The following is a 15361-nucleotide window of genomic DNA, read 5'->3' as shown; positions in this document are numbered from 1 at the left end:
TAAAAAAAAATTAAAAATGTGGACAGCTTCTCAGGTTGCTTTAAAAATTGTTTTACATGAAAGGGTTCAAATATGATTTAGTCAGCAAGAGTATTAAACTTCCAGTGGGCAAGCAAGAAAATATGCATAGTAATAATCATAAAAAAGTGAAATAACCCTAAGCCAATCACATTTATAAACATTACACATTTGTAATGACCATTTTTTAAAGAAAACAGACAATTTCCTAGCATTACTGGATATCACATTTCACTGAATTCATCCAGGAGAATTGTGACAATTTGCTATGATCCTTAAAGTGAATCAGTGTACTCGACTAGGCCACTCTCAGAAATTGAGAATAATAGTCTAACAACACAAACCTTATTACTTCTCATTTATATCTTCTTGACCGACATTTTAAATAGCAAATATGTTTTCTAAAGAGCAAAATTACAGGACTCTATTATTACATATTATTATAAAATACAGAACAGGTTGGTTATACACTTGGGAATAAAATTACAACTAAACAACAGTTGAAATGCAACTGTAGTTCCTGTACAGGCAATAGTCTCTAATCAATATGTCAAGATTGCTTTTGAAGCACTTATGAAGAATTCATAACACTCTTCTTACTATAAATTCAGTGCAACTGAAATGAGGATATAAAGATGTCAGTGCTATATCCATGAATGTTCACTACATAGTGTAACTTTAAAGGCTGGTCTTGAAGAGCTTTCAAACAGTCCATTCAATTAAATATTTATTGAGTGCCCTCTAGGGACTTGGCTATTAGGTGAGCTCCAGAGGGGTATAGACCAGAGAACACATAATCTTTGAATTTTGGGATTGGCCTAAGAAACAACTCTTTGTGCTAACAATCTCATACACAGCAGGAACAATCTTTTCATATCCTCCTTATTGTATGTGAACAATGTTTGGCACTAAAATAAAGTGGCTTTCTAAAATGTCATAAAAGGGAACCATATTTTTTGAGATTAGAAAATTGTTTACTGAGAGCACTACTTGTGTCTGCAATTTGGATAATAGGAGGAATATAGTTTGGTGTACAAGGAGACATTTCATTTCCCAGCAATGAGAAGTGATGTAAGCAAAGTCATACAGGTGATAAGCTAGAACTCAGAGCAATCTTGGGCAGTTTAGTAGATCACTCTGCTATAGTAAGACAATAAATCTGACAGTGCATAAAAATACTGACATGTCATTTCAAATCCTGTATAAAACATAACTATTTACTAACTCAGGAAGTAAGATTTGTTTATTGTAAATTAGTTGGAAAAGAGATAAAAGCTTAAATAATAAAAATTAAAGTAATCACTATTAAAATTTCTTTATTATCTTTTACCTATAAATACAAACACACATGCAGATCTACATAGGTGTAGAATCTGAACTATGGAAACATAGTATGCATCCATACTATGGATGTATCATCAGAATTTACCCAGATCATAAGGTGCCTGGGTGGCTCAGTAGGTTAAGTGTCTGACTTCAGCTCAGGTCATGATCTCACAGTTCGTGAGTTTGAATTCCGCATCAGGCTCTGTTCTGACAGCTCGGAGCCTGGAGCCTGCTTTGGATTCTCTGTCAACCTCTCTCGCTCTGCCCCTCCCCTGTTCACGCTCTGTCTCTCAAAAAATAAATAGATGTTACAAATGAAAAGAAAAGAAAAGAAAAGAAAGGAAAAGAAAAGAAAATTGATACTTGGCTACTCTTTGGCCTAGTTTAAAAAAAAAAAAAAGGATTTACCCAGATCATGGGGCACCTGGGTGGCTCAGTCGGTTAAGCATCAGATTTCGGCTCAGGTCATGATCTCACGGTTAGTGGGTTCGAGTCCCGCATCAGACTCTGTGCTGACAGCTCAGAGCCTAGAGCTTGCTTTGGATTCTGTGTCTCCCTCTTTCTCTGTCCCTCCCCTGCTCATGTTCTGTATCTCCCTCAAAAATAAATAAATGTTAAAAAAATTAGAATGTACCCAGATCATTAACAACCTTTTTGTAAATATGCTCTTAGTAGTTCCATAGTATCCCAACATGTGGACTGCCCTAGCTCCACTGTTTTTTCTCAATGGATGGATACGTAGCCTGATTTGTCATTTTTGGTATGACTAATATTCTTGTCTAGAAAACCCTCTTGGTATCATTGACTCAGCACAGTTTCCTAGAAGTATAGCTATAGTATCAAAAGACAAAAGTGTTTTTGAGCTTTCTAGCACAAACTGTCAAACCTTTCCAGAGGGCTACTCCAGTAAATATTCATACAAACAGAATGTTAAAAATATCCCCTGTACCACACTGGGATGTGCTGGAACTTGTCATTAAAGAATCTTTGCTAGATTGATGGTGGAATATGACATCTGTTTAAATGTGCACTGACTTGAAAGGACTTTGAAGCCGACACTGAAGGAAAGAGAGACAATTTGGGGAAGAGCTCAAAGTAAATACAAGTGCCTGCTGTTTTAGTGAAACCTGTACAGATCTTTGAGAGATAAAACTTTCTGAAAAGAAATTAAAATTAAACAACAGATTATTGGAGTAAATCTAGAGAAGGGTTTGAATCTACACTTGAAAATGTCTTAGTCAGCTCAGGGTGCCATAACAAAATACCATAGACTGGATGGCTTAAACAACAAAAATTGATTTCTCTTAGTTCTGGAGACTAGAAATCCAAGATCAAGGTTCTGACTGATTCAATGTCTGGTGAGAGCTCTCTTCCTGCCTGGCAGACTCTTCCTGCCTTCTTGCTGGGTTCTCTCACATGGTAGAGAGAAATAAATTGATCTCTTTCTTTTCTTATGGAGCCATAGTCCTATTACATTAGCGCTTCACCCTTAGAAACTTTTTAACCTTAATTCCTTCATAAGGGCCCTACCTCCAGAAACAGTGGCACTGTGGGTGGTTAGGGCTTAAACATATGGATTTGGGTTAGGGGGAGGGACAAAATTCAGTCTGTAGCAGAAAGATACTTCTCATTAAAACCATACAGGGGAAATTTCATTACTACCTGGATGAGCATAAACAGGAAGATTACCACTTTCAATAGGCAATGCAGACTGCTCTTTTCAGTAACTCAGGCTCATTTTGTAATGTTCTATTACATACTAGGAAAGGAGCTTTTATACATCACAAAAGCGGTGGGGATATAATATGAGGGAACCTTAAAAGTGGGACAGAAGAGTTGTGAATGAACAACTAAGAGATGCTATTTTAAATCCTAAGGTTAGATGAGATACCCAAAGCAGTAGCAGGGAGAGATAAATGATGGTCTAAGATTAAGCTCTGGGGAGCTGACACAGTCAGACAATTACCGAATGTGTTGCTAAAGTGAATCCTGAAATTATGGTCTGAAGAAAGGATGCACACTGTAGTAGGGTTCAAAGCCAAGATTAAAATGCCAAATTTATAGACCTCTGTTGCCAGAGATCAACTGGAGACCTATTTCAGTAAGAAAGTCTGAGTAAAGAATGCTGGTATGTAGAATAACTTGGAGGTATATTTTTAGAACATGGTCCAAGAAGTTAAAGCCTGAGTAATGTAACAGTAGCGTGTTTTAAGGTGATACAAGGGATTTGGCTCTTGTAAGAAGAAAAGCATATTAAAATGGAGAGATAAATACTAAAACTGCATTTGGATAACTGATCCATATAAGGTCAACTTTTATTTTGAAATCTTCCCTAAAGTCAGTCTATCCAGTTATTAGAGACTTGCAAGAAATTTTCCAAAATAAGATAAGCCTTAGGGTGCACGAATGGCACAGTCCGTTAAGCATCCAACTCTTGATCTGGGCTCAGGTCAAGATCTCAACGTTTGTAAGTTCTAGCCCCACATTGGGCTCCTCGCTGACGGTGTGGAGCCTACTTAAGATTTTGTCTCTCCCTCTCTCTGCCCCTCCCCTGCTCTCCCTTGTTCTCTCTCTTAAAATCAATAAATAAACTTACAAACACACACACAAAAAAAAAAACAAAATAAGGTAAGCTTATGATGGTCACCGCACCCAGACACACACACACACACACACACACACACAAATACACATGTGCGTTATATACACTTATATATATCCACATCCATCTATCTATATAGAGATATACAAATAAATGCATATATATGCATGTAATTAAAATATAGTTATATTTTCTATATGTGTTAGCTGCAATAACATTAATATTTAATTTTTTTAACGTTTATTTATTTTTGAGACAGAGAGAGACAGAGCATGAACAGGGCAGGGGCAGAGAGAGAGGGAGGCACAGAATCGGAAGCAGGCTCCAGGCTCTGAGCCATCAGCCCAGAGCCCGACGCAGGGCTCGAACTCGCGGACCGCGAGATCGTGACCTGAGCTGAAGTCGGACACTTAACCGACTGAGCCACCCAGGCGCCCCAATAACATTAATATTTAGATGCTATTGGAAAAGAATGTGAAAACTTTTTTTGCACTTTTTTTTAGTTAGCCCATAGGTTACCAGATACCCTGTGGCATCATCTTCATCTCCAAGGCATTGGGTAGGAATGGGATAGTGGCTTGCAGGGAGGAAGAGGTTATAAGGGTAGCAGCTCAATCAGTAAACCTATAAAAGGAGGATTAGTGGCATTCACATTTTCTCCAAAATAAATCAGCAGATTTCTCTCTTAATTCTCAAACCCCTTACCTCTCTTCCCCTTTCTCCTCCCAAAATGCCTGATGACAGCCACATCATCAACACAGAACTATTTCTGCTTCTGACACGTACATGTGTCTCCTTGTTCAGATCTATCATCTCAGAATGACAGGCTCCAGATGCTTTCTAACTTTTACTTAGGGGGAAATCTTTCAAAATAAATGCCAGGACAAACTTGTATTTTTGTCTCACTGTTATTTTTATTGACTTCTCAAAACCTCTGTCCCCGTGTCTACTGACTTGACAAGATGAGATGAAGCTTAGTAGTTTCAAAGAGAAGCTGAAGATACTTATTTGCGGGCAAACCTATTAAAATCCTGTTTGAGGAACAACAATTTCCACAAGTTAATTGCTACCATAACAATATCCAATACAACAAGTTAGAAATGTACTTGTGTTTTTCTAGTTCATTAGAATGCAAAACTGCAATTATTCACGGTATCTATAAGGTTATGAGTTTTGTGACAGAAATACTAGAATCTATCCTTTAGTATAAATGAAGAACTTTTAGAACTTGATCTTTGGATAAGTCTCAAGTCAACTGCAATGTTTTTCCTCAGTTTTGAGGCTCAATTCTGTTTGATTTCAATTCCTACTTTCTTCACCCAATAACTCTTGCTCTGTGGCAGATTTTATTAAACCATAAAAATTTAACTTTATCATTAATTAGAATGGAGAGCCTGACAATATTACATTTTACTCTTTTCCTCTTAATGATGATTAAGACAAGCTATGCTTTGATGCAGCAATCTCTGTACCAACAAATTACTGTACAAAACTAGGTGACTGAGTGATAATCATTAGAATCCAATGAGTTTCTTGCTACAAATTATAACTTTAAATCTGAAAGAATATGAAATGCTTTTTGGTCTTATTATGTATTTACTCTTTCCTGTGGTTGGGGGTATGGAATATTCATCCCAAGAAAGTGGTCTTAGCTTTTACTTATGCAACTATTAATGGACTTATATGGACAATAGAAATAATCCTATAAAAATAAAATTTCTTAGGGTGCCTTGGTGGCTCAGTTGGTTAAGCGACCAACTCTTGATATCAGCTCAGGTCATGATCTTGCAATTTTGGGATCAAGTCCTGTGTCAGCCTCCATGCTTGGCATGCTTGGGATGGAACCTGCTTGGGATTCTCTCTCCCTATCTCTCTGTCCCTCCCCCACTCATATGCACACATGCATGTTCTCTCTCTCTCTCTCTCTCTCTCTCTCAAAATAAATAAATAATCTTTGAAATAAAATAAAATAAAATAAAATAAAATAAAATAAAATAAAATATATCTCAAATATTCATTATTTGATGATGGTTATTTGTTTATAGGGTAAGAACCATCATTCTATATACCAAGAATATTGGTTATTTATTACTGAGCAGCAATCCAAGGGAAGTTCAAGGACAATTGCTTGAGGGCTTTGTAATCCTCTCACATTCTCCCTAAACACTATCACCATCCCTTATCCATCCCCTGCTTCTTTTGTTTCATATGGCTGGCTCTTTATTTCTACTCCTTATCAACCGATATATGGGTAGATATTAATTTAAGCATAATATAGACAGTAATCACATTAAGGGTATAAAACTGTCTTGCTTCCTTTGTATCAATTTTGTCATCCAGAGTGGAACCTCCAACTTTATGGAACAACTTCTTTAATTTCCTCAACCATCTCTTACTTTCATGCTGGCTCTTTTTATTACAAACATACACACACACACGTGCACATGCGCATGCACATACACTTGCACACACACATACACACACACATACACACACACACACACACACACACACACTCATCTTCATGCAAACTTCCTTTCTATATGCCTTGTCTTCTGAGACATTCTGTTCTCTCATTCCTGGGTCTTCACTCTGCATTTTCTGCTTAATTCATAGATTATAAAAGTATTAAGTTAGATATTTCCTCTGGATGCCTTTATCAACTTTCTAAATCCTGGATTAATTTTCCCTTTTCTGCATTTGCTAAGGAGCCAGAATGGGATTTTTGACATAGAAGTATTTCAGTCAATTGCCAAAAATACAATACTGCATTTCTGTCTGTTGTTATGTCTCTCACCAGACTGGAACTTCTCTAAGTGTGTATGCAATGTCCTCTAACTGCACCCTAGCATCAGGGGCGATACTCAGCACTTAACATGTGCTTAACAGATATTGTTAAATAAGTGAACAAATGAATGTCTACTGATTTGGACTGTACATACTGGTGCTGTCTAACATGGTAGCCATGAGCCATGTGTATTATTGAATACTAAAAATGTGACTAGTCCAAAATGAGAGGTACTGAAAGTGTAAAATACACACTAGATTTTGAAATCTTAGTATGAAAAAAGGTAAATATCTGATCAATAATTTTATATGGATTACATGTTTAAATAACATTTAAAAATTCTTATTTATTTATTTTGAGAGAGATAGAATGCTGAAGGGTCAGAGACAGAGGGAGAGAGAGAATCCCAAGAAGCCTTTGCACAGTCAGCGCAGAGCCTGATGTGGGGCTCGATCCCACGAACTGTGAGATTGTGACTGGATCCGAAGTAAGAGTTTGATGCTCAATATACTGTACCACACAGGAGCCCTACAATAACTTTTTTTTTAATATATTGGATTAAATAAAATATATTATCAAATTTTATTTTACTTGTTCTTATTGCTTTAATAGGGCTACTTGAAATTTTTAAATTAAGAGTATGGCTCACATTCATGGCTCCTGGTGTATTTCTACTGGCTAGCACTGGTATAAATCACACAGACTCCAGACACAAGAACATAATCATCCCATTATTATAGACTTCTAGTCATTCAGTGTCAGGTAAGGCATTGTCCCATCGTCAGTAAGATTAAAACCCAGTCATATTTTAAATTGTATCAGTCAGTCTTCCTTAATTTAAGTACTTTGATTACTCGACACTGTTGCCTTTAATTACAATTAGATTATTGCAATGATACTAACAATCTATATAAAAGAGTTTTAAACGTATTAAGATTACAACATTTCCAATGGGGGGACATTCAGGATATGTTCTTATTTTAGAGTTTAGAGTTCAAAACAAAAAATGACTCGACACCAGCATGATCTGATAGGAAATTCGGCATGAATGGGAATGTTCTATATCTGTGCTATTCAATGGTAGCCACTAACCACATGCGTATGGTTGAGCACACGAAATGTGGTTAGCATCACTGACAAAATTAATTCTTAATTAATTTAAATAGCCTCCTGTAGCCAATACCTATTGCATTGGACATTGCACCTCCAGATAGAAAGGCAATTTCTGCCCTATCGCTAGCAATATTAACTTTCAAGTAAATTTATCTTGAATACCATATTGAGATTATTTCTATCTCATCTAAATCATGAGTGAGTAAAATGTAAACATAAAATGGTCCAAACACTTTAGAAAGACTGTGTGTATTGGGTTTTTAAGAAGTTTTTTTTCTTATGAAACAAAGACATGTATATTTAAGTTAACAGCAAGATCTCCTTATAATGTTAATTATCTGATATCAGCATCCCTTCATGTTGTTAAATTATACGTGTTTGATTTTTAATTAAGATGAGAATATCCATAAAAAACAACTAAAAAGTATTCCTCCCAAGTTTTTGTGTATTTGTTTGTTTTTCCACTTTATAAGCACAGTGCTTTTGAAACTCTGTGAGTGATTGATTCCAGATAACCTAAACCTCTGGAAGCCATTTACAGGAGGGCTTTATTGTGTAAAAACAATTTCTGGTTTGAGAATATGCAAAAGGAGTTGTGTATTTAAAATTCCAAACCTCATTCTTCCAATTTGTCTCCTGCAAAATGTCCAGAAAATAGGTCTTTAAAGAACAAGGTGTAATTAACATTCAACTTTATGTGCTTTAATTATGAGCTAATATCTGATTGAGCAGATAACATTTCTGCCTGTGGTTTTCACCCAGGGAATCATAGAATCTGGGAGCTGGCAGAGTTCTTGTCCAAATTTTTAATTTTGTAGCTTAGAAATAATAGTCACAGAATAAAATGACAATGAAAGTCATAGATACGTAGCAGAGATGGAGACTCATCTGATTTTTAGAAACTGGTAGAATAGCTATTGTCTCAAATGTCATTTCATTCGAAAACCATTTATGTAACATATCTGTGTTCAAAAATATCCCACATCTGTTAGGCCATAATAGAAAGGAAGGAAACTTAATTTTTCCTGAGCATTTACTCTGGACTGGACAACATGCTCCATATTTCCATGATCTGTCACTTCATGTCATCCTTATATCACCTGTAGGGGGCAGGTGAAGAAATAAAGTCTCTCATCATAGAGGAAATTTGTTCCTGGTAAACAAAACAAAACAAAAGAAAACAAAACAAAACCTGATGGGTGTGTATTGGGGGTGAGGGAAGCAAGAATCATGTCCACATTATTCTACTCATGAAGTCTATGCCTTTACTTCCATATCACATTGATTCTTCTAAAAAACCCAGATATTTTATTTTATTTTTTAATTTTTATTCATTTATTTTTAATGTTTATTTATTTTTGTGAGAGAAAGAGAGAGAGAGAGAGAGATTGAGAGAGACCAAGCACAAGCAGGGGAGGGGCAGAGAGAGAGGGAGACACAGAATCTAAAGCAGACTCCAGGCTCTGAGCTGTCAGCACAGAGCCGAAGTAGGGCTTGAACCGATGAACCATGAGGTCATGACCTGAGGTGAGTTCGGACAGTCAACTAATTCAGCCACCCAGGCACCACAGCAACTATATTTTATAATGTTGTCTGATTCAGAAGAGCAGAAAAGTTTAAGCCAACATGACTTTTTGGAAATATGTTTAGAAGACTTTTGTTACCTAATTAACAACAGTTCATTCATTTATTTCTTTTAGGACTTAATACTTCTTGTCCCTATTAAAATATGATGGTTTTAAAACTAAATTAATTTAATTTAGATGAGGTTCCGGAAGATGGCGGCGTAGGAGGACGCGGGGCTCACAACGCGTCCTGCCGATCACTTAGATTCCACCTCCACCTGCCTAAAGAACCCAGAAAACCGCCAGAGGATTAGCAGAAGGGAGTCTCCGGAGTCAAGCGCAGAATAGAGGCCCACGGAAGAGGGTAGGAAGGGCCGCGAGGCGGTGCGCGCTCCACGGACTGGCGGGAGGGAGCCGGGGCGGAGGGGCGGCTCGCCGGCCAAGCGGAGCCCCCGAGTCTGGCTGGCAAAAGCGGAGGGGCCGGACGGACTGTGTTCCGACAGCAAGCGCGACTTAGCGTCTGGGAGGTCATAAGTTAACAGCTCTGCGCGGAAAGCGGGAAGGCTGGAGGACAAAGGGAGGGAGAGCTGCTGAGCCCCCGGACGGCAGAGCTCAGCTTGGCGGGGAACAAAGGCGCTCGCCAGCGCCATCTCCCCCGCCCATCCCCCAGCCAAAATCCCAAAGGGAACCAGTTCCTGCCAGGGAACTTGCTCGCTCCGCACAAACACCCAACTCTGTGCTTCTGCGGAGCCAAACCTCCGGCAGCGGATCTGACTCCCTCCCGCTGCCACAGGGCCCCTCCTGAAGTGGATCACCTAAGGAGAAGCGAGCTAAGCCTGCCCCTCCAGCCCCCGTGCACCTTGCCTACCCACCCCAGCTAATACGCCAGATCCCCAGCAACACAAGCCTGGCAGTGTGCAAGTAGCCCAGACGGGACACGCCACCCCACAGTGAATCCCGCCCCTAGGAGAGGGGAAGAGAAGGCACACACCAGTCTGACTGTGGCCCCAGCGGTGGGCTGGGGGCAGACATCAGGTCGGACTGCGGCCCCGCCCACCAACTCCAGTTATACACCACAGCATGGGGGAAGTGCCCTGCAGGTCATCACGACTCCAGGGACTCTCCAAAATGACCAAACGGAAGAATTCCCCTCAGAAGAATCTCCAGGAAATAACAACAGCTAATGAACTGATCAAAAAGGATTTAAATAATATAACAGAAAGTGAATTTAGAATAATAGTCATAAAATTAATCGCTGGGCTTGAAAACAGTATACAGGACAGCAGAGAATCTCTTGCCACAAAGATCGAGGGACTAAGGAACAGTCACGAGGAGTTGAAAAACGCTTTAAACGAAATGCAAAACAAAATGGAATCCACGATGGCTCGGCTTGAAGAGGCAGAGGAGAGAATAGGTGAACTAGAAGATAAAGTTATGGAGAAAGAGGAAGCTGAAAGAAAGAGAGATAAAAAAATCCAGGAGTATGAGGGGAAAATTAGAGAACTAAGTGATACACTAAAAAAAAATAATATACGCATAATTGGTATCCCAGAGGAGGAAGAGAGAGGGAAAGGTGCTGAAGGGGTACTTGAACAAATTATAGCTGAGAACTTCCCTGAACTGGGGAAGGAAAAAGGCATTGAAATCCAAGAGGCACAGAGAACTCCCTTCAGACGTAACTTGAATCGATCTTCTGCACGACATATCATAGTGAAACTGGCAAAATACAAGGATAAAGAGAAAATTCTGAAAGCAGCAAGGGATAAACGTGCCCTCACTTATAAGGGAGACCTATAAGACTTGTGACTGATCTCTCCTTTGAAACTTGGCAGGCCAGAAAGGCTTGGCACGATATCTACAGTGTGCTAAACAGAAAAAATATGCAGCCGAGAATCCTTTATCCAGCAAGTCTGTCATTTAGAATAGAAGGAGAGATAAAGGTCTTCCCAAACAAACAAAAACTGAAGGAATTTGTCACCACGAAACCAGCCCTACAAGAGATCCTAAGGGGGATCCTGTGAGACAAAGTACCAGAGACATCACTACAAGCATAAAACATACAGAGATCACAATGACTCTAAACCCATATCTTTCTATAATAACACTGAATGTAAATGGATTAAATGTGCCAACTAAAAGACATAGGGTATCAGAATGGATAAAAAAACAAGACCCATCTATTTGCTGTCTACAAGAGACTCATTTTAGATCTGAGGACACCTTTAGATTGAGAGTGAGGGGATGGAGAACTATTTATCATGCTCCTGGAAGCCAAAAGAAAGCTGAAGTAGCCATACTTATATCAGACAAACTAGACTTTAAGTTAAAGGCTGTAACAAGAGATGAAGAAGGGCATTATATAATAATCACAGGGTCTATCCACCAGGAAGAGCTAACTATTATAAATGTCTATGCGCCAAATACCCGAGCCCCCAGATATATAAAACAATTACTCATAAACATAAGCAACCTTATTGATAAGAATGTGGTCATTGCAGGGGACTTTAACACCCCACTTACAGAAATGGATAGATCATCTAGACACACAGTCAATAAAGAAACAAGGGCCCTGAATGATACATTGGATCAGATGGACTTGACAGATATATTTAGAGCTCTGCATCCCAAAGCAACAGAATATACTTTCTTCTCGAGTGCACATGGAACATTCTCCAAGATAGATCATATACTGGGTCACAAAACAGCCCTTCATAAGTTTACAAGAATTGAAATTATACCATGCATACTTTCAGACCACAATGCTATGAAGCTTGAAATCAACCACAGGAAAAAGTCTGGAAAACCTCCAAAAGCATGGAGGTTAAAGAACACCCTACTAACGAATGAGTGGGTCAACCAGGCAATTAGAGAAGAAATTAAAATATACATGGAAACAAACGAAAATGAAAATACAACAATCCAAACGCTTTGGGATGCAGCGAAGGCAGTCCTGAGAGGAAAATACATTGCAATCCAGGCCTATCTCAAGAAACAAGAAAAATCCCAAATACAAAATCTAACAGCACACCTAAAGGAAATAGAAGCAGAACAGCAAAGGCAGCCTAAACCCAGCAGAAGAAGAGAAATCATAAAGATCAGAGCAGAAATAAACAATATAGAATCTAAAAAAACGGTAGAGCAGATCAACGAAACCAAGAGTTGGTTTTTTGAAAAAATAAACAAAATTGACAAACCTCTAGCCAGGCTTCTCAAAAAGAAAAGGGAGATGACCCAAATAGATCAAATCATGAATGAAAATGGAATGATTACAACCAATCCCTCAGAGATACAAACAATTATCAGGGAATACTATGAAAAATTATATGCCAGCAAATTGGACAACCTGGAAGAAATGGACAAATTTCTAAACACCCACACTCTTCCAAAACTCAATCAGGAGGAAATAGAAAGCTTGAACAGACCCATAACCAGCGAAGAAATTGAATCGGTTATCAAAAATCTCCCAACAAATAAGAGTCCAGGACCAGATGGCTTCCCAGGGGAGTTCTACCAGACGTTTAAAGCAGAGATAATACCTATCCTTCTCAAGCTATTCCAAGAAATAGAAAGGGAAGGAAAACTTCCAGACTCATTCTATGAAGCCAGTATTACTTTGATTCCTAAACCAGACAGAGACCCAGTAAAAAAAGAGAACTACAGGCCAATATCCCTGATGAATATGGATGCAAAAATTCTTAATAAGATACTAGCAAATCGAATTCAACAGCATATAAAAAGAATTATTCACCATGATCAAGTGGGATTCATTCCTGGGATGCAGGGCTGGTTCAACATTCGCAAATCGATCAACGTGATACATCACATTAACAAAAAAAAAGAGAAGAACCATATGATCCTGTCAATCGATGCAGAAAAGGCCTTTGACAAAATCCAGCACCCTTTCTTAATAAAAACCGTTGAGAAAGTCGGGATAGAAGGAACATACTTAAAGATCATAAAGGCCATTTATGAAAAGCCCACAGCTAACATCATCCTCAACGGGGAAAAACTGAGAGCTTTTTCCCTGAGATCAGGAACACGACAGGGATGCCCACTGTCACCGCTGTTGTTTAATATAGTGCTGGAAGTTCTAGCATCAGCAATCAGACAACAAAAGGAAATCAAAGGCATCAAAATTGGCAAAGACGAAGTCAAGCTTTCGCTTTTTGCAGATGACATGATATTATACATGGAAAATCCGATAGACTCCACCAAAAGTCTGCTAGAACTGATACATGAATTCAGCAAAGTTGCAGGATACAAAATCAATGTGCAGAAATCAGTTGCATTCTTATACACTAACAATGAAGCAACAGAAAGACAAATGAAGAAACTGATCCCATTCACAATTGCACCAAGAAGCATAAAATACCTAGGAATAAATCTAACCAAAGATGTAAAAGATCTGTATGCTGAAAACTATAGAAAGCTTATGCAGGTAATTGAAGAAGATATAAAGAAATGGAAAGACATTCCCTGCTCATGGATTGGAAGAATAAATATTGTCAAAATGTCAATACTACCCAAAGCTATCTACACATTCAATGCAATCCCAATCAAAATTGCACCAGCATTCTTCTCGAAACTAGAACAAGCAATCCTAAAATTCATATGGAACCACAAAAGGCCCCGAATAGCCAAAGTAATTTTGAAGAAGAAGACCAAAGCAGGAGGCATCACAATCCCAGACTTTAGCCTCTACTACAAAGCTGTCATCATCAAGACAGCATGGTATTGGCATAAAAACAGACACATAGACCAATGGAATAGAATAGAAACCCCAGAACTAGACCCACAAACGTATGGCCAACTCATCTTTGACAAAGCAGGAAAGAACATCCAATGGAAAAAAGACAGTCTCTTTAACAAATGGTGCTGGGAGAACTGGACAGCAACATGCAGAAGGTTGAAACTAGACCACTTTCTCACACCATTCACAAAAATAAACTCAAAATGGATAAAGGACCTGAATGTGAGACAGGAAACCATCAAAACCTTAGAGGAGAAAGCAGGAAAAGACCTCTCTGACCTCAGCCGTAGCAATCTCTTACTCGGCACATCCCCAAAGGCAAGGGAATTAAAAGCAAAAGTGAATTACTGGGACCTTATGAAGATAAAAAGCTTCTGCACAGCAAAGGAAACAACCAACAAAACTAAAAGGCAACCCACGGAATGGGAAAAGATATTTGCAAATGACACATCGGACAAAGGGCTAGTATCCAAAATCTATAAAGAGCTCATCAAACTCCACACCCGAAAAACAAATAACCCAGTGAAGAAATGGGCAGAAAACATGAATAGACACTTCTCTAAAGAAGACATCCGGATGGCCAACAGGCACATGAAAAGATGTTCAACGTCGCTCCTTATCAGGGAAATACAAATCAAAACCACACTCAGATACCACCTCATGCCAGTCAGAGTGGTCAAAATGAAGAAATCAGGAGACTATAGATGCTGGAGAGGATGTGGAGAAACAGGAACCCTCTTGCACTGTTGGTGGGAATGCAAATTGGTGCAGCCGCTCTGGAAAGCAGTGTGGAGGTTCCTCAGAAAATTAAAAATAGACCTACCCTATGACCCAGCAATAGCACTGCTAGGAATTTATCCAAGGGATACAGGAGTACTGATGCATAGGGGCACCTGTACCCCAATGTTTATAGCGGCACTCTCAACAATAGCCAAATTATGGAAAGAGCCTAAATGTCCATCAACTGATGAATGGATAAAGAAATTGTGGTTTATATACACAATGGAATACTACGTGGCAATGAGAAAAAATGAAATATGGCCTTTTGTAGCAACATGGATGGAACTGGAGAGTGTGATGCTAAGTGAAATAAGCCATACAGAGAAAGACAGATACCATATGGTTTCACTCTTATGTGGATCCTGAGAAACATAACAGAAACCCATGGGGGAGGGGAAGGAAAAAAAAAAAAAAAGAGG

This window comes from Panthera uncia, chromosome C2 (genome assembly GCF_023721935.1).
Source record: "Panthera uncia isolate 11264 chromosome C2, Puncia_PCG_1.0, whole genome shotgun sequence".
NCBI classification, from domain to species: domain Eukaryota; kingdom Metazoa; phylum Chordata; class Mammalia; order Carnivora; family Felidae; genus Panthera; species Panthera uncia.
Note: the sequence above shows the minus strand (reverse complement) of the source record.